The sequence below is a fragment of the Panthera onca genome, chromosome E1 (assembly GCF_046562875.1).
Source record: "Panthera onca isolate mPanOnc1 chromosome E1, mPanOnc1 haplotype 2, whole genome shotgun sequence".
Classification (NCBI taxonomy): Eukaryota; Metazoa; Chordata; class Mammalia; order Carnivora; family Felidae; genus Panthera; species Panthera onca.
In genome coordinates this window covers 12094684-12112732 of record NC_138352.1, presented here as the reverse complement: position 1 = coordinate 12112732, position 18049 = coordinate 12094684, and the positions used below count along the sequence as shown (strand labels likewise).

The window sequence follows — 18049 nt, the reverse complement described above, 5'->3', positions numbered from 1 at the left end:
CTGTCTGCGTCTGAATTTATTTCTTCCCTGTTAATTCCACTTGCTACTCTGCTCAAGAGCCCGGTCACCCCAAATCCGTCGCTCCTCTGGCCGTGGAGGGAGGACAAGGAAGGGACTTCCCGTTGGCTGTCTTGTTCGCGCTGGCCGTCTGAGGGTCCCGTCCCCCGGGCCCGTGCTGTCACGGGGTCCGCGCTCTGGGCGCTCCTGGGGGACGAGACCCAACCGAGGTGTCTCCCCAGAACAGCTGGAAGCGGCAACATGGAGAGGGCAGGGGTGAGGGGTGCAGGGGGCAGGAGGGGAGGCGTCCACGCGGGGTATCAGGGTCCGTGGCAGGTCTGCACAGGGGTCGGGAGGGCAGCCGCAGAGCATCATGGAAGCCGTGCGATAGATAATTCCCGAGAGGATGAATAAATGAGTGAATGAAGCCAGGCAACAAGGAGCTGGGATATCAGGACTAGCGCAGGGAGGAGGGAGAGATCCGGGGCCGGGGGGCCAGGGGAGGGGCTGCTTGCGGGGGCAGGCTGGCCTTCTGGAATCCTGGCCCCGGCAGTCTTTGGCCTTCCTACGCCTCCGTGAGGCAAAACCGGCCGCTCCCCTCCAGCCTCGGCTCCTGTTCCTCGTGCCATTTCCCTTGGAGCCTTCCTCTCCGGGCCCAGCTGACCTCCGCGCCCCTTGCCACGCCTGATCCCCCCACCTGCAGGCCCCCCGGGGACCCCACTCCTGGCACCCGCCCCCTGCCTCACACCCCTCTCTCGGCCCGCTGCGTGCGAGGAGCCCCGGCACGCCATCGAGGCCGTTGAGCCGAATCCGGTGGGGCTGGAGACCCCTTGGGTTACGTTCCCCCGTGTCCCTGACGAGGAAGCAAAACCCGGTTGGTCACCGATGTGCGGGGCTCACCCCGCGGGCTGTTGGTCACGGGCGCGCGGCCCCCTGCAAGCACTCAGACTTGACACAAAGGGGCTTCTGTGACCGTGCAGACTGGGTTCCTCTCACGCAGTGCTTTCTATCTCTGTTGGATGCTTACCAGATGTGGGGGCCAAGGACAGGCCCGGGGAAGATGCTTTTGGACTTGGGCACCGCGGCTGGTCCCAGATGACCAGAGTCGCGTCCTGGCCACAGTGCCGGCGACAGTCCAGGGATCCTGAGGCAGGCAGGCCGGCGGCCCTGGCCTCCCGTCGACCCCTCCTAAAAGGCGGGGAGGGAGCTTCCCCACCCCCTCCAAGACCTCCCCTTGCTGTGGCCCCAGCCCAGAAGCGCTCAGCTGGATTACTGGAAAAACGAAGTCGCCAACCTGTGAAAACAGTCCACGCGAATTCCTGAGGCTGGCTATTTATAGAGGCGGTTTGGAACAGCCCGGAGCCCTCCCTACAGGTCTCCTCAGAGCCACCATGGAATCTGCACAGAGGGAGCATGTGACAGATTGGACAAAGAGTCTATTTGCGCAAGGGCTCTCGAGCCCCAGGCTAAGGCTGCCTCCGCCGAGCAGAGTATCGGATTTTATCTGCCACCGGCCGGCCGTTTTTAAGGGCACAGAGCACATCTGTGTCAGCACCGCTCTCCGGGATGAGGTCCGGAGCGGGGCCAGACCTCAGACTTCACGGAAAGCTGGCATCGCCCAGGCTGGGGACCAGGCCCGGCCGCGTTTCAGAAGAGCACACTTAGGCCCATCGTCTCCGGCACAAACACCAGGGGGAGAATTTCAAATGATCTGGGGACACCCGCTTGGATAGGTCTGTTTAACGGCAAAAATATCGCGGAGAAAAAGGATTTCGTAGGTGGCTTCTGGGAAAATACACGAATCGGAGAAACATCCCAAAGGCGCCGTGAAAAGGGAGGGGGGCAGCCCAGGACCCCCTTCCCCAGGAGCACAAGGCTGGCCTTGTTTTGGCCCTGGGATGGCATGTGCCTGTCGTATTGTGGGGATCATGAGGCGGCCAGAAGGCAAGTTCAAGGACACAAGGCAGAGCCTGGGAAAAGTGCCCTGCCCTCCGACGGTGGCCAGAGGTCCCCGTGTTTAGCCAGAACCAGAAGGAAAAGAAAATCAATGTGTAGCTTGCTCTCGGCTAATGATCTTTGAAGAAGATGGAGAATTTAATGCTTCTGTGTTCTTAGCAGGGAGGGGGACGTGGGTGGACAGGGGCAGCCCCAGAAGGTGACAGTTCAGATTTCAGAGGAGGAAGGGAAGGGTCAGTGCTGTCATTTAGAGTGTGATCTGGGGACGGGGTTGTGGGAGGGCTGGGCTCCGAGAGGACCCTTCACACTGGGGTCCATGGGGGCAGGGGGTGGGCAGGGGAAGGAGCCATGAGCACCTTTGCCTGTCGAGCCGGGCACAGGAGCCCCGTGCCCCAGGGACCTTCAGGACAGAGGACGTCTGTGCCCACACAGGAGCCCCGTGCCCCAGGGACCTTCAGGACAGGGGACGTCTGTGCCCACACAGGAGCCCCGTGCCCCAGGGACCTTCGGGACAGGGGATGTCTGTGCCCACACAGGAGCCCCGTGCCCCAGGGACCTTCAGGACGGGGACCTCTGTGCTCACACAGGAAGGGGTCTGCCACCTGGGGACCTTGAATAGCCCAGCCTGGCACTAGGAAGCACAAGGGAAAGGGGTCTGAAAGGGTGGGAAGTGACACATACAAAGTCCAGTCTGGACTGGAGGCCACTAACAAATGTTTCAAGTGAGCCCAATGTAGTGAGTGGGCTCAGACAAGCCCAGTAGACCCAGAGCAAGAACCTGCACTTGAACTTATAGGATGTGGACCCCAGGGCCTCGCCCTGCCCTTTACGAGCTGTGTGACCTCCTTACAATCTTGGACCTCTGTTTCTGCACCTATAAAATGGGATGGTGAGTCATTGTGAGGGGTGAGTGAGCCTGGCATACAGTGGGTGCTTAATGAATGCCTTATGAGCCTGGGTCACCCCAGCTTTGTTTCATGTATATCCTAGGAGGGCCCATGCACTCTACCTGGGCCTTTACACTGTTACTTTTAAAATTGCATTGGGAAGTTTTCAGAAAGGTTAAAAACAAGATTCCCAAAGAAAATGGGAGACAGAGACTGACTGAGAAATCTGGCCTCAGAGTCAGAAAGTTTGCTCAAAAGGGTGTGGTCGGTTGGAAAACACGCCCCCTAATCCTAATCTCCACAGGTGAGGTGTTATCTTATTTAGAAAAAGGGTCCTTCCTTGTAGGGGCGCCTGGGTGGTTTAGTCAGTTAAGCGTCCGACTTCAGCTCAGGTCATGATCTCGCGGTTTGTGGGTTCGAGCCCCGCGTCGGGCTCTGTGCTGACAGCTCGGAGCCTGGAACCTGCTTCGGATTCTGTGTCTCCCTCTTTCTCCGCCCCTCCCCTGCTCGATCTCTGTCTCTCTGTCTCTCTCTCAAAAAACAAACACCAAAATTTCTTTTTAAAGCAAAAGGGTCTTTGTAGGCGTGATTAAGGATCTTTGGATTGAGGAGATCATCTTGCATTCTCGGGGGAAGGGGACCCTAAATGCCATTGCAGGTGTCCTTACAAGAGAAAGGCAGAGGGAGGTTTGTGACCTCGGGAGGCAGTCACTGTGGGAACACTGCCACAGGCCAAGACCATCCGGAGTCACCGAGAGCTGTAAGAGGCAGGAAGGATCGTCCCCCGGAGGGAGTGAGGCCCTGCTGACACCTTGACTTCAGGCCAGTGGCCTCGGAGCCGCGGGAGAATCAATTTGTGTTGTTTCAAGCCCCAAGTTTACAGTAATGTGTTAATAGCAGCGACAGGAAACCGATGCCAAAGGGAAAACAAGTTTATCTCCGGGAGTCCTACCCTTCACTGCGGAGGCCAGAGGAGGAGGAGACCTGACCTGCTCACCCCACGACGGCCCTGCCGGGACCCCTGCCCTCGCCCTCAACTGGAATTCCTCTCGGTGCACGTGCTTCAGGTGGGGCTGGCTCTCTGCCTCGGTTTGTCCTTCTGCAGGCACGGACTTCCGTACCCCCACTGGCAGGGGGCTGCTTCTGGGGGTGTTGCCTGCCCCCAGGGCCCCCTGCCTTAGCTCTGGAAAAGCCCTGAGCCAGAACACAGGAGGGCTGGAGGCACCTTCCTACACAGCCGGCCCACAGCTGGGCTCGCAGGCGGGCCAGAGGGATTTGGGCCCAGACAGCGTCTGCTATTCCCTCACCAGCCGCCTGACCCCCAAATGGGTCCGTAGGTCAGGCATGCTCTGTGATTGTACAATCTGTCCAGTGCGCTGCGAGGAAAGAACAGGCCGTCTTAAAGCTGGTAAGACGACGGTCTGGGCCGGCCAGGACCCACCATGAAAGGAAGCCCACCGGGGAGCTCGGAGAGGGAGGCGAACACACGCCTGGGCCTCACCATCTTGTTTGAGCACCAGGATCCACAACCCTTACTTGTGCCCGCGCCGTGCGGGGCTATCGCGGTGCGGGGAGGCCTCCTGATGGTCGCGGCGATGGGTCAGAGCAAGAGCCGAGCTCCAGACGGCGAACTCCTTCTCGCCCAGAGTCCCAGAGGGTAGCCGCCAGGTCCTCTGTTCACTCCGTGGGGAGAGGGGACCGGGGACGGAGCGGGGGGCCCATAGGACCCCAATTACCACCTGTTGACTGGCTCAGCCCCGAGAGGCCTCTTCAGGTGCCGGCTCCCAATTACAGCGCCCGTCCTGGGGGGATAGAACCGCTTCCCTCGGACCCAAGGATTCGGGGCAGAGACGGTCAGGGAGGGCCTCAGGGCTGCCCCGCATCCTGAACCAGTGGTGAACCTGCCAGGAGAATCCGTCTGTGCCGGGAATGGGAGGTGCAGTTTCCGCCCCGGACGCAAGGTGCCACAGCGGAGGGCCCGGCGGAGCTGGGGGTGCCCGGATGCCTCGCTGGCCACTCTGGGGATGCTGGTCCCTGCAGGTGCAGTCAGAGGGAAGCTGGCCCCACTCCGCTCCAAAACAAAACTATCGCCCGCAGACTGGCTCATCCCAGGGCTGGCTATGCAGGCCCCATCACCCCTGTTTCTCGCTCAGGAGCGATCGCTGCCCTGCCTTCCGGGGCAGCCTAAATCTAGGTCACAGTCACAAAAATTATGCAGCATTTTATTTTATGGTTTCTACGAACTGCTCGCCTGGGCCTCTACCACCTGTTACCACTGATGAAGTTTTTTGCAGGGGGTGGGGGGAGGCCCGGAGCCGACAGCCAAGAAAGAATTCTTGAGTCGTCTTGGGTGCCAAAAGGCGATTTTGTTAAAGCACGGGGACAGGGGGACAGGACCCGTGGGCAGGAAGAGCTGCGCTGGGGTTGTGATGGGTGACGGGTTGTATCCCCTCAGGTCAGGAGAGGGGCAGGGACAGGGTAAGTCTCTAAGGAATCTTGGAAGCAAGGTTTCCGGGACCTTGAGGGACTAGCTGTTGCTAGTGAGATGCCATTTATTACCATTTAATAAAACCTCCGTCCTGAGACCCTTCAGATGTGTATCGGGGGCCATGAACTTGGAGTGGGATTGCCAGCATATATCTTGGGGCCGTCGAGATAAAAGAAGTTGACTTACAGGGTCCCCGAGGTTGGGATCACGTTAAGCCGAGATTCCCCTTGGCCCCCCGCAAAGTGTCACCATCGAGGCAGCCGAGCTCCTAGAGGGTGGTCACTCTGCTCGTTTCCAGGACTCATCAGCGGGCCGTAGGCAGTAAGGGAATTTAGTGTCTCCTCTGCCTTAGTTTCCCACGTCACCACGGCAAGGACTTTGACCCCTTTCCATCTCGATGAGGTGACATTAGGGCTCCAGGAAACGGAGTCGATCGGTTTCCGGAGATCAGGCTCTGGAAAAGATGGCCTTTTTCTTGCCGTTTACTAAGCTATCTGTCCGCCGAAGGAGACTCCTGTCCAGCATGACTGTGATACAGCTGCAGAGGCCCGGAAGAAATCTGGATTATCTGCCAAGCCCAGGCCGGGACCAGTCACGACCGACACTTTTCCCCGTTTATTCTCTTCGGAGGAAAAGGAAGGGAAGAAACGTTTTGAGTCTGAGGCCATTTTTGTATTTCAGAAACAAAACACACAGAACAGGATGAAAACCAAACCCCCCCCCACCCCACCCCCTGCCTCGGCTCTCTTTTGTCCCAGCTGAGCAACATCCAGCTGGCTCACCAGGCGGCAAGGAGACTGGAGTCGCGAGGCCAGCCCAGAGAGGGCGAGTAGGGCGATCAGCGCCTCCTCTCCCGTGCAGTCGTCCTGGGTTGCTGCATATTCAGGGCTGCCCACCCCCCTTCCGGCGCAGTGGTCTGCACGACCCCCCGTGACGCGTCTGATTTGCAGGGACATGGGCTCCCCAGCCCCTCGCCTGCCGTGTCTATGCAGACGCTGCCCGGACTGTAGGCTGAGGCGCTGACGTGACGGAAGAGAAGGAGGTCCTTCTGCGTCTCCCCCTCCCCTGTTCACACCCTGTCTCCTTCAAAAGTAAATACACATTTAAAAAAATAATAAAAAAAAAACCAAAGCCTATTTTGGGTTTTTTTTTTTTTTTGGTTTTGTTTCGTTTTGTTTTTACCTTGCGAACAAGTGAGCCTACACTCCGATGTAGAGACCCAGCACAACAAGCATCTGTTTCTTCCCACGGGGTAGGGGAGCAGAACAAGAGAAATTTGGGGGCCACAGGATTAGCCACGCATCGTGGAAGAAGGTCCTGGGATCAACGGACCCTGCGTCCGACTGGGCAATAAAGGATCCACCGCTGAAGGTGTAAAGAGAAGGGTGAGCTGTGGGTTCCGAGAGAGCCGGAAACAGAACCACAGGAAGCAGGTCTGTGCAAACAGATGTGGGGAGAGCAAGCTGCAGCGGCCACACCGGCCTGGCTGTGTGGCTTTGTTAAGCCCCTTAACTTCTCTGGGCTTCGTTTTCCTCTGTCCCAAGACCTGGCCTCCTGTCTTCTTTCCAGCGCTAACGTCTTTGATGCAATGACTAGGAATCACCGAAAGCAGGGATTCCTAGAACACACAAAACCACCTGCTTGTTTCTTCAAATCTCGCTCTCCCTGAGCTATCTCTTAATTCAAATACTCAGGAATTTCTGTTTAAGTTATTAAGCTCACCATAACAAAGCGTTCAGTGTTTAAGTCATTTGATCTTTTTTTAATTATTATTATTATCCTTGATGTAGTAATTCCCCTTCTAGGAGTCTGAACAAAGCGTGAGCATTGAGGCACAGACTCATTCTTTGACCATGACCAGCAAAGAATCAAAAGACAAAGTCAACAAGCAAACAAACAAACAAACAAACAGACAAAAAGACAACCGACAGATGAACACAATCAAAATAAAGCGTAACTCTTCGTGGAAACTTTCACAGCGGTATTTTTTTAAACGATGAAGTATTCACAGTGTAAACACGCACACAGAAACACGCCCACACACACGATAAATATCGCCAATAGCACACGGCTCTTTCCTCTTGGACACCGGACTCAGGCTCAGGATCCTACTGAACACAACACTCCGAAAGGCCACCATCAGTTGGAGTCGGCGTTCAGACGAGACCTGCTAGCGACCTCAGTCTGAGACCCTTCGGCGAGAAGTCCAACAGTCAAGGTCAGGGTGAAAAAGGAAGCTTAAATAGGAGCTTGGTGGAAGGTCAAATGAAGGCGAGTGCAGGGCTGTGATGGCCCACTAGGGACGAGAGAGTCACTTCCTAGGATGAGGTGGTTGGAGACTGAATACGTTTCCTGCTGCTTTGGTTGGAATTCCAGGAGCAGAAAGTTGTCCTTCTGAGGCAAATTAGAAGCTTTGGGGTTTTCTAGTCTCCCCATTCCTGGAGGGGGATGGTCCTGGGAGTCTTAGCTACTCGAAAATGCCAGACTCTCGGGGCTGAATGGATGCTGCTGCAGAGAGCATCTCTTAGTTGTTGGAGAATCGATAGGCCTTGGGGGGAAACTCCTTCAAAAGTAGGTCTGCCCCAGATCGTCAACCACCGCATGACGAAACATCACCGTGATGTGCCAGGTGCCGCCTGAGGGTCTCTGGGCTGGCAGAGGGAGGACCGGGGTCCCCCTGGGCACCTCGCCAAGGAGGCTGGGAAGAGCCATTCGCCCCGTCCCTCCTCGCGGAGGACAGATGCCCCGAGGACAGGGAGATTAAGGGGCTGAGCCATAGAAATTTACGGACCACGTGCGGGCAGGGGGACGCAATCTTGCTGCCCGGCGACACCTGGGCCCCATCGCCTGCATCCGAGATGACAGAGCGACTTCTCCCGGCGGCCACGCGCCCCTTCCCCCAACAGACGCTCTCCATTACCCTCGTGGGACTGCGTGATTTCCAGGACCGAGTTTCTTAGATTAAGTCCTTTATTAACCCTCGGGCGGGAGGGGGGGAAATGGGCGGAGACAAGAGCCTTCTCCGTGTCTTCATTTCCTCCCCCCCCCCCGCCCCCCATAAATCCATTCCGAGTCAATGACATTTGCAGAGTGTATTTTCACGGGTCTCCATAATCCCTTCAGAATATTAAGGCCGCATTACTTTATCTTTGGTTACATTAACTTCAATTTTCCTTATGAGTTAGTATTTGGCTAAAAATTAATATAGTGAAGTTGAAAAGAACCTTATGATAGGAAAAAGACTGGTTTCATCTCTGGGTGCTCAGATCCCGGAGTACGCTGGGGTTAATGTAATTAACTTACAATTTGAGCCTGGGTTGTGTATATACACTGAATCTCCCCACTGGAAACGAGATTAGATTTTATTACTCTATATATCCTGGTTATCTTCGCTGTGCCAGCTCGGTGCCGCAATGAAAATGCAGAACCATCTGATACTGAGCCCATGCAGTTTATTTAAGGATTTAATTAAATGCTCTAAATGGAGAGCTTCCCCGAATTAACATTTTAAATGTGACTCATTCCAGGTTTAATATTGTCTCAATGCCAACCTGGGAAACTCCGTGGTCAAGTTGTTGACGTTCGAATTGAATTCATTTGGGTGGCTCCGGGGGGATCCATTAATTAATCTAAACAACTAATGGGGATGGGTTCTGACTTTTGATGAAGATTATTTACTGAGACAATTTGCGATGAATAAAGAGTCACAGTAGGCAAATGCTTAATTGAATTCAAAAAAGTCTCATTGTGTTTAATATCAGGGACGCATCGTGGGAGTGAGCTTTGAAATACCATGAAAGGGGCCATTGCTTCAGTATCTTCGGAGCTAGGCACTAATAACAGAGTGAACGGGTAATTACATTTTCCTGGGTAATTTGCTGCTTGCAAAAGGACAACAGGTCTGGCTGGCTAATCGCTTCCGTGGTAAGAGATTTCTAAAAGCACAAACTTTGCCCTTGGAAGGCAAGGGACCCCACTGGTTGCCCAAAGGCAAAGCTATCTGACTCCGTCTCAGCCGCACACAGCTCTGTCCTCACTGTCAGGAGCTCGGCTGAAAAAGCCCGCCTCCACCCCCACAAAGCCCCCAGGCAGCCACTTTGCCAGACTCCAGGGTCTCTGATGAATCCAGTTGAATTAAGTGAGGACGAGCATCCCCGGTCCGTCCATCCGTCTTTCACCGTCCGTTTTCACCATCAGGGTCAGCACAAGTCGGACCTCTGCTTGGAGGAAAATGGAATGCTGCCCCAGCAACCAGTACAACACCCATTCTGCCCGGCCTTCAAGGCCCAGGGCTGTCCCTGCTCCACGCAGAATCTGAAGATCACCGCCGTTCACGGTGCCCTCTCTCCCGGCCGATCAAGGGCTTGCCCCGGCTTCTCTGATGTAGCTCAGGACCTGCAGCACCGGCATCACTGGGCATGTTAGAAAGGCAGACTCCCAGCCCGAGTCCAGAATCTGCCTTCGGCCAGACCCCCAGGGGGCGGTGCCCTTTCGAGTTGAGGCCACGTACCCGGCGCACTTATTCTGTGGGATAATTATGCCGCCCCGCTGAATGAGCTTTTCCTTCTCTGGTCCCCCTGGTGTCAGGGCTCTGCTTCTCTGGGATCTGCCGTGACCCCCAGGACCGGAAGAGACCTTGAAAAAGACGGAAGTGATTGGTGGTTTCTCCCCAAACCTCTCTCCAACCTGGCTGAGGGCGGGGAGCCCAGGAGCTGATTCCTCCGAACTGGGTACCACAGGAACTCAACCCTGCCAAGGCCAGGGAGCACCTGACTCCCACTGTGACCCCCCTCAGAGCCTCAGGCCTGGGGACACTCAAGAGTGAATGAGCGGTCGGTCATTACCGTGGGAGGGATGCCAATAGCTCCTAGATGCCCGTTCTAGTCAATGGCTTGTCCTCAACAGAGCGGACTTGATGTCCCCCGAAAAGGTCCCCGTGCTCTGTGTCCGGCCAGCCAGACCCCCCGCCTCCCACGTGCAGATCTGTTCATGTTTTGGTGGAAAGTGCACCTGGGTTCTGGTTGTGTAAAGCTGGGCCTAACGTGATTTTTGCCAAACAAATCAATGATGCAAAGGTGATCTGTGCGACAGAAGAGTTGTGTTCTGTAAAACGGCTCACCCCACGGAGGAGGCCTCCTCTGTGCACTTACAGTTTGTCTGAGAGCACTGGTGACTTAAGCGAGGGCAGATGGTGGACGTGGGGTAAAGAAATAAAAGTGTCAGGGCACCTGGTGGGTCAGTCGGTTAAGCGTCCGACTTCGGCTCAGGTCATGATCTCACAGTCCGTGGGTTCGAGCCCCGCGTCGGGCTCTGTGCCGACCGCTCAGAGCCTGGAGCCTGCTTGGGATTCTGTGTGTCCCTCTGTCTCTGCCCCTCCCCTGCTCATGCTCTGTCTCTCTGTCTCTCAAAAACAAATAAATGTTAAAAAAAAATTAAGAAACATGCAGTGCCTGGGTGGCTCAGTCGGTTAAGCGTCCGACTCCGGCTCAGGTCACGATCTCGCGGTTCGTGAGTTCGAGCCCCGCGTCGGGCTCTGGGCCAACAGCTCAGAGCCTGGAGCCCGCTCCGGATTATGTGTCTCCCTCTCTCTCTCTGCCCCCGCCCCCGCCCCACTCACACTCTGTCTCTCAAAAAAATAAATAGACATTAAAAAAAAAAAAAAGGAAAGAAAAAGTGTTAAAAAGCCAAGTGATCAGAGCAAAGGAGACGATCCGGAAAGAAAGAAAACAAGCTGAAGGACGGCAGCGGGTATTTGCAAACCACACATCTGATAAGGAACCAATACCCGTAACACACAAGGAACTCCTATAACTCGATAGCAGAAAAACCCAAACAACCCAATTAAACCATGGGCAAAAGACTCGAATGGACATTTCTCCAAAGAAGACATCCAAATGGCCAATGGATGTATTCACGGGCATGTCAAAAGATATTCAACATCGCTGATCAGGAAAATGTCAGTCAAGACCATCTCACTGGGACCTGTTAGGATGGCCATTAAAAAGACCTACATATGGAGAGAAAACACGTACTGGTGAGGATGTAGAGAAATTGGGAGGCCCGTGCACCATTGGTGGCGAGGTAAAATGGCACAGCCACTGTGGAAGACAGTGCGGAGTTTCCTCAGCCAGTCAAAAATAGAACTATCAGCAATGTTGCTGGTGCAAATGTCTCCAAAAGAATTAGAGTCAGGATCTTGAAGCGATCATCGCCCTCCTACGTTCATCGCACCGTTATTCACAACAGCAGAGATGTGGAAGCAACCAAAACGTCCACCGGCAGATGGATGGATACAGAAGGTGTGGTCCATCCATACGATGGGATATTATGTAGTCAGTCTTAAGAAGGAAGGAAATTCTGGCACCAGCTACAATATGGATGAGGCTTGAGGGCGTGGGGCTCCGTGAACTAAGCCAGTTTCAGAAGACCAAATACTGTGGGATTCCATTTATATGAGAGAATGAAAGCTCCCGAACTTGAACTCGTAGAGGCGGAAGGTAGAACAGAATTTGCCAGGCGCTGAGGGAAGGGGGCAAGCAGGAACGCGACTCAGTGTGCGTGAGGTTTCAGTTACCCAGACGAGAAAGGTCTAGAGACGTACTGAACAAGTATTCCATACACTTAAAAATTTGTCAAGAAAGTAAAAAAAAAAAAAAGGGGGGGGGGGCCTGGGTGGCTCAGTGGGTTAAGCGTCTGACTTCAGCTCAGGTCATGATCTCACAGTCCGTGAGTTCGAGCCCCGCGTCCAGCTCTGTGCTGATGGCTCAGAGCCTGGATCCTGCTTGGGATTCTGTGTCTCCCTCTCTCTCTGCCCCTCCCCCACTCATGCTCTGTCTCTATCAAAAAATGAATAAATGTTAAAAAAAATTTTTTTTTAAGCCAACCAATAATAGTATTTTACCAATGTTAACTTCTCAGTTTTAGCCATGGTTATTTTAAGATGTTAACATTTCAGGGGCGCCTGGGTGGCTCAGTCAGTTAATCCAGAGTCTGACTCTGGATTTAGGCTCAGGTCATGATCTCATGATTCATGGGATTGAGCCCTGCGTTGGGCTCTGTGCTGACAGCATGGAGCCTGCTTGGGATTCTCTCTCTCTCTTTCTCTCTCTGCCCTTCCCCTGCTGGTGCTCCTTCCCCTCCCCCCATCTCAAAATAAATAAATAAACATTTAAAAAAAAATTTTTTTTTAACGTTTATTTATTTTTGAGACAGAGAGAGACAGAGCATGAACGGGGGAGGGTCAGAGAGAGAGGGAGACACAGAATCTGAAACAGGCTCCAGGCTCTGAGCCATCAGCACAGAGCCTGACGCGGGGCTTGAACTCACAAACCGCGACATCATGACCTGAGCCGAAGTCGGCCGCTTAACCGACTGAGCCACCCAGGCGCCCCTAAATAAACATTTTTTAAAAAAGATGTTACCATTCAGGAAGCTGGCGAAGGACATGTAGCCAGGCTTCTCCATCTCGGTTCTACTGACATTTTGAACTAGATCCTTCCTTGTGGTGGGGCCATCCTGTGGATTTTAGGATGTTTAGCGGCACCCCACTGGGTGCCAGGAGCAGTCCTACCTACCCACCCACCCCCATGTGACAAGCCACAGTGTCCCCTTACCCTGCTGAATGTCCCCTGGTGGGGATGCTCCCAATTAAGAACCACTGTCAAACAGAACCCTTTGCCCGGTCTTTGCACTGTTCTAGAAATCTAAAATTATTTCGAAATTGAAAGTTTATGCCATAACACCAAAGGGACAATCCATGAAAGAAATCATTGATAAGCCCAGCTTTGTTAAGATTAAAAACCAGTGCTCTGCAAAAAGTGGGTTCAAAAGAATGAGGAGACGAGCCACAGACTGAGAGACAGTATTTGCAAAGGACACATCTGATAAGGGACTATTACCTGATATATATAAAGAACTCCTACAATTCAACAATAAGAAAACAAACAGCCCAGTTAAAGATGGGCCAAAGACTTTGACAGCTCTCCAAAGGAGATATAAGATGGCAAATAAGCATGAAAGTATGCTTTACATCATGTCATTAGGGAAATACAAATTAAAGCAACAATGAGACACCACTACATGCCTCTTAGATTTGCCCAACACCCAACGCCGGTGAAGATATGGAGTAGGAGGAACTCACTCACTGCTGGTGGGGATGCAAAATGGCGCAGCCACTGTGGAAGCCAGTTTGGCAGTTTCTTATGAAACTAAACAGACCCTTACCACACCACCCAGCAATCGTGTTCCAAGGTATTCACCCAAAGGAGGTGAAAACTTACCTCCGCACAAAAACCGGCACGTGGATTGCTTATAGCAACTTGATTCATGCTTGCCAAAACTTGGGGGGCAGCCAAGATGCCCTTGAGTAGGTGAAGGGATGAATAGACCGCGGTCCAGCCAGACAGCAGAATGCTATTCAGCACAAAAAGAAATGAGCTATCAAGCCATGAAAAGACACGGAGGAACCTTAAATGCATCTCGCTACGTGAAAGAAGCAGGTCTGAAAAGACTACAGACTGTGGGATTCTATCTGTCTGACGTTCTGGAAAAGGCAGGACTATGGGGACAGTAAAAGGATCAGTGGCTGCCCGGGGTTAGCAGGGCAAGGAGGGAGGGATGAGTGGGGGGAGCCCTGAAGATTTTCAGGGCCGTGAAACTACTCTGGATGATACCGTAATGGTGAAAACACGTCATTTTGCATTTGTCCAAAGCCATAACGTGTCCGATACCAAGAGCGAAGCTTAATGTAAACTGTGGACTTTGGGTGATAGGACGCGTCCACGGAGCCTCATCCGTTGCAACAAATGTACGCTCTGGTGGGGGTGTTGATCATGGGGGAGGCTGTGCATGAGGGGGAGCAGCGGGTACGCAGGAAAGCACACGAGGCCGGGAAAAATGAGGTCGGACCAGAGCCAGCACGGATGAACTTCCTCCAGCCCACGGTGTCTCAAATTAGCTCATACTGGAACCAGGTTGTTGCTCGGACAGTAGCTGTTAGCAGGGTCCCACGAGACTCGGTTCCCCGGAATACACCTTGGGAAACGGTGTTCTCATCCGTTGTCCTCAACCAGGCGCGGGCTTGCGCCCCAGCGGATAACTGACAACGTCTGAAGGCATCTGCGGATGTCCCGAGGAGTGGGGCTGCAGGCACCAAGGGGGTGGGGACCAGGGATGCTGCTCCCGCCCCTCAACGGGCAGGACTCTCCCGTCACACCCGTCAACAGTGTCACAGCTTCAAAGCCCGCCCCCCCCGCCCCGAGTCACGGGACATTGGCAGTTACGAAGCAGTACATTCAGCCGGCATAACTCCTTGGAAAGGAGAGCCCTGCGTTCGCTGTTGCTTATCGACCCGAGGGTCTCTGGGGGCTCCCTGCTAGTGGAGGTGGCTGGGTGGGAACCATGGGAAGAAAGGGACAGTTTGGTCGGCTTTGGAGACCAAGTGCAGGCCCAAACTCGTGGGAAAGCAGAGACGCAAAGGAACACGAACACTGGGATGCCAGCGGGCAGGAGACGTCCCTGTGCCCCTGACACCCGTGATTCTGTCCGCGGAAGAGATTTCACTTGCTCCCACTCACAGGTGCAGAGACCCAAGAGTGTGGTCCCAGAGGGGATAAAATGGAGCAGAAATATCACCCCATGGGACTCTGGGCTGACCCCTGGCTCTCTCTGGTCCCTAAGGGGCAGGCTGTCCCCTGGGAGTGAACCCTGCCAGACCAGCCTGTCCCCCATTTTTCCTCCTGCCACAGCCCCGTCCCAGGGAGCTAAAGGGAAGCTTTGTGCGAGCTCCTATTTTACTGCATTTGTCTCATTGCCAACCTTCAAAATGCCAAACGCTGCCACTTGCCCTGGGGGAAGTAATTTCATCTCTTACCCCGAATGTCACCGCAGAAACTCACTTCAGACCCCACTGACTGATCGGTTTCTCCTGCACCAGCATCCACCGGCATGCCAGGCGTCAAAGACAAAGGGACTCACCTCTGCCTCTCCGCGCCCTCGGCTCTCTTTGGTAGTAAAATCGCAAGCTGCCACTTCCAGATCCTGAAAGAGACGTGGAAAATAAGGTATTCGCAGAAGAAGCTTAACTATGACACGTCCACATATTACGAAACAGTTATGCAGCTGCTAAAACAATGCCAGCATGTATTGAAGAAGGGGAAATGTTCACATGATGATGTTAGCTGGAAAAAAAAAGAATGCAATATGAGCTCAAGTTGGTAAAAATAAAATAGAAAGGGTAGAACAAAAACAAAAAAAAAAGGAAAAAAGGCAGAAAAACATTATGTTTTATGTGCAGCCAGAAAACGTGTAGATCGTTTGCTTCCTTCTTCTGTTCTGTACTGTTCTGTATTTTCCAGAGTATGTATGAATTCGATGATGTGTAATTAAAAGTTCATTTTTTTAAAATGTGTAATGTTTATTCATTTTTGAGAGACAGAGAGAGACCGAGTGTGAGCAGGGGAGGAGCAGGGAGGGAGGGAGACACAGAATCGGAAGCAGGCTCCGGGCTCCGAGCTGTCAGCACAGAGCCCGACGCGGGGCTTGAACTCACGAACCGTGAGATCATGACCTGAGCCAAAGTCGGCCGCAGAGCCACTCAGGCATCCCTGAAAGTCCATTTTTAAAAGAAAGCGTAAATCCTAGGGTTCTCCTCAGGCTCGGGGCACTGATGCTCTAGTAAGTGACATCCCACAGGAAGGGGTCACATCTGAAGCCACCGGTCCCCTTCTCTCCTGATGTATCGTCAAGAACCTCCCCACAATGAGCCCACAACAGTCATCTTCAGGGCGTTGCTTTCTGGGGGTCGAAGAGGGCAGAAGGGAGTCTCTGGGAAGAACACGGCATGGCCCATTGCCTCAAAGCCAGAGGCACAAAAAAGTTCTTCAACGGCACAAACCCATTCCGACCACAGAACAAGAGCCCCGACCCCTTCCCCTGCCGTCCCACCCATTTGGACACCTATGGAATCTTCCAGAACCGACTGGTCTTGCAAGATGCTCCCTGGGCCTACCAGCGTATCTTAGACCTGATACCAGAGTCCAGCGGACAGGGGGAGCGTATCTGGACGTCCCACCCCACTCCCACCCTGACATACGTCGCCAAGCACGCAGGGGATCAATTTCTGGCGAAGCCAGCCTGGAGTGGGGGTCCCCCAATGTGCCTTTGCAACAGTCCCCAGGCGATGTGCTGCTGGTCAGGGGACCCCACCTGGAGAACCAGGGAAGCAACAATACAGAGGCAGCCAGGTGGAAACACCAGCTCCTCCTTCTTGTGAAAACGGTCGCAGCGCTCCGGATGGCCCGCCCCGGTCACGGATCCAGAGGGCGCGGGCACGCCGCCCCGTGGGTGCGGACACGCCAGGCTTGTGGGCGGGGCTCGGCCCCCGCAGAGGGTAAGCCCCCTCCCCGGGGGAAATCTTCTTCGTGGCTGGACGGACAGGAGCAGGGTCCCCTCCTTTGTTCGTGCAGACGCCCGTGCCCAGAGCTGTGGTCTCCACTCAGCCCCAGCCATCTCCTTGGTGGCCAACTGGCGAGAAACTCATTGGAATTCAGGTTGCTTGTAAATACCTGCAGGTTTTGAGATTTTGCTGAGGTCCGGAGCTCGGGGATTTTGCTCGGGGAGTTTATCAGAGTTAAGTCGGTGTAGGGAAAAAGAGGTGGGTGTGTGCGGTGGGGGGAGATGGCGGGGATCAGTGAAGATTAGTAAATTATTCACACATCGCTCTCTACCAGAACGGAAGCTCGCCTTCCACTCAAGAATGCTTATCAACACCCTTAGGTTTGTTTTTCCATCCATGTTTGAAGGAGGTAGAAGGGAAAATAACATCATTTTTAATTAAGAAATTAAGCCGTCCCCTTTCCCAAATATTCGGCTCTGAATTCATCACTTCCAGGAGCGGGGGGAGGGGAGAGTCCAAGCATCGCAAGAAAATGGTTTTTTCATCATCCGCAAAATCCGATGCCCAAAATAGCCCCTTTGTTGCCCTGGCAACTAGCATTTGCTCCCCCCCCTCCCCCCCATCCCTTTGCATATTGCTGCATATTTCTATCACCTCTTTCCAGGCACAGTTCATAAACAGGACGGCATAATAAAGAATGTTATCACCAGTGACTTACAGCCCAGCTGCGCTCAGCGAGATAGAAAGCGGGAAGCAAATACAATTTCATGCAGCGAGGGTAACAGATTGATTGGGTGTCCTTCAAATGCGATGCCTCTTCTTTAAGTCAGTCCAAATTCAGAAAGAAAGTTGGGCTCGTCCTTTTCCTGGCCGCGATAGACAATCCACGCGGCGATAATGCCCGGGGGTCTCATTAGGACTGGAACCATCCTGCCCCGAGACAGGGATTATTCCGACAGACTTAGCTCCTCTCTCTCCCTCCCTCCCCTCCTCCGCTCCCGTCAAAGGGCCGAGGCCCCGGGATGTGGGCCTTTTCGAATTAATTATCCTCTCTCGCTGAGAATTACTCGGGCTCCATTGCTGGGGGCAGTGGGGGCGGGGCGGGGGCTTTAGCTGATGAAGATCGAGTACGATTTTTCACATCCGTACCTGGATCCTCCCGTCTGGAGAGCGGCCGTGTCCGTTATGGGGTCTGTCTCTCTCCCCGGTTCAGGCAAGATCCCACTACGGGCCTGGTATTCCTCCTGGGCCCTCGGGTAGACTTCTCAGAATCCCACGCCGTGGTGGCATTCGGCAGGGGAAGCTCTAAAGAACGTGGTCCCGGGG

General features: G+C 53.9%; 1 protein-coding gene and 1 long non-coding RNA gene across 3 annotated transcripts in view; both read right to left on the bottom strand.

Annotated features, from left to right (window-relative positions):
* The window catches only part of TMC6 (transmembrane channel like 6), a 157624-nt gene that overhangs the window by 68764 nt on the left and 70811 nt on the right, over positions 1-18049 (bottom strand). The gene's annotated exons all lie outside the window — the stretch shown is intronic.
* LOC144614247 (uncharacterized) lies at positions 13095-17700 on the bottom strand. The gene is made up of 2 exons (XR_013551867.2): positions 17442-17700; positions 13095-15366 (listed from the first exon to the last, which is right to left on the bottom strand). It is a non-coding gene; the product is annotated as an uncharacterized LOC144614247 (long non-coding RNA).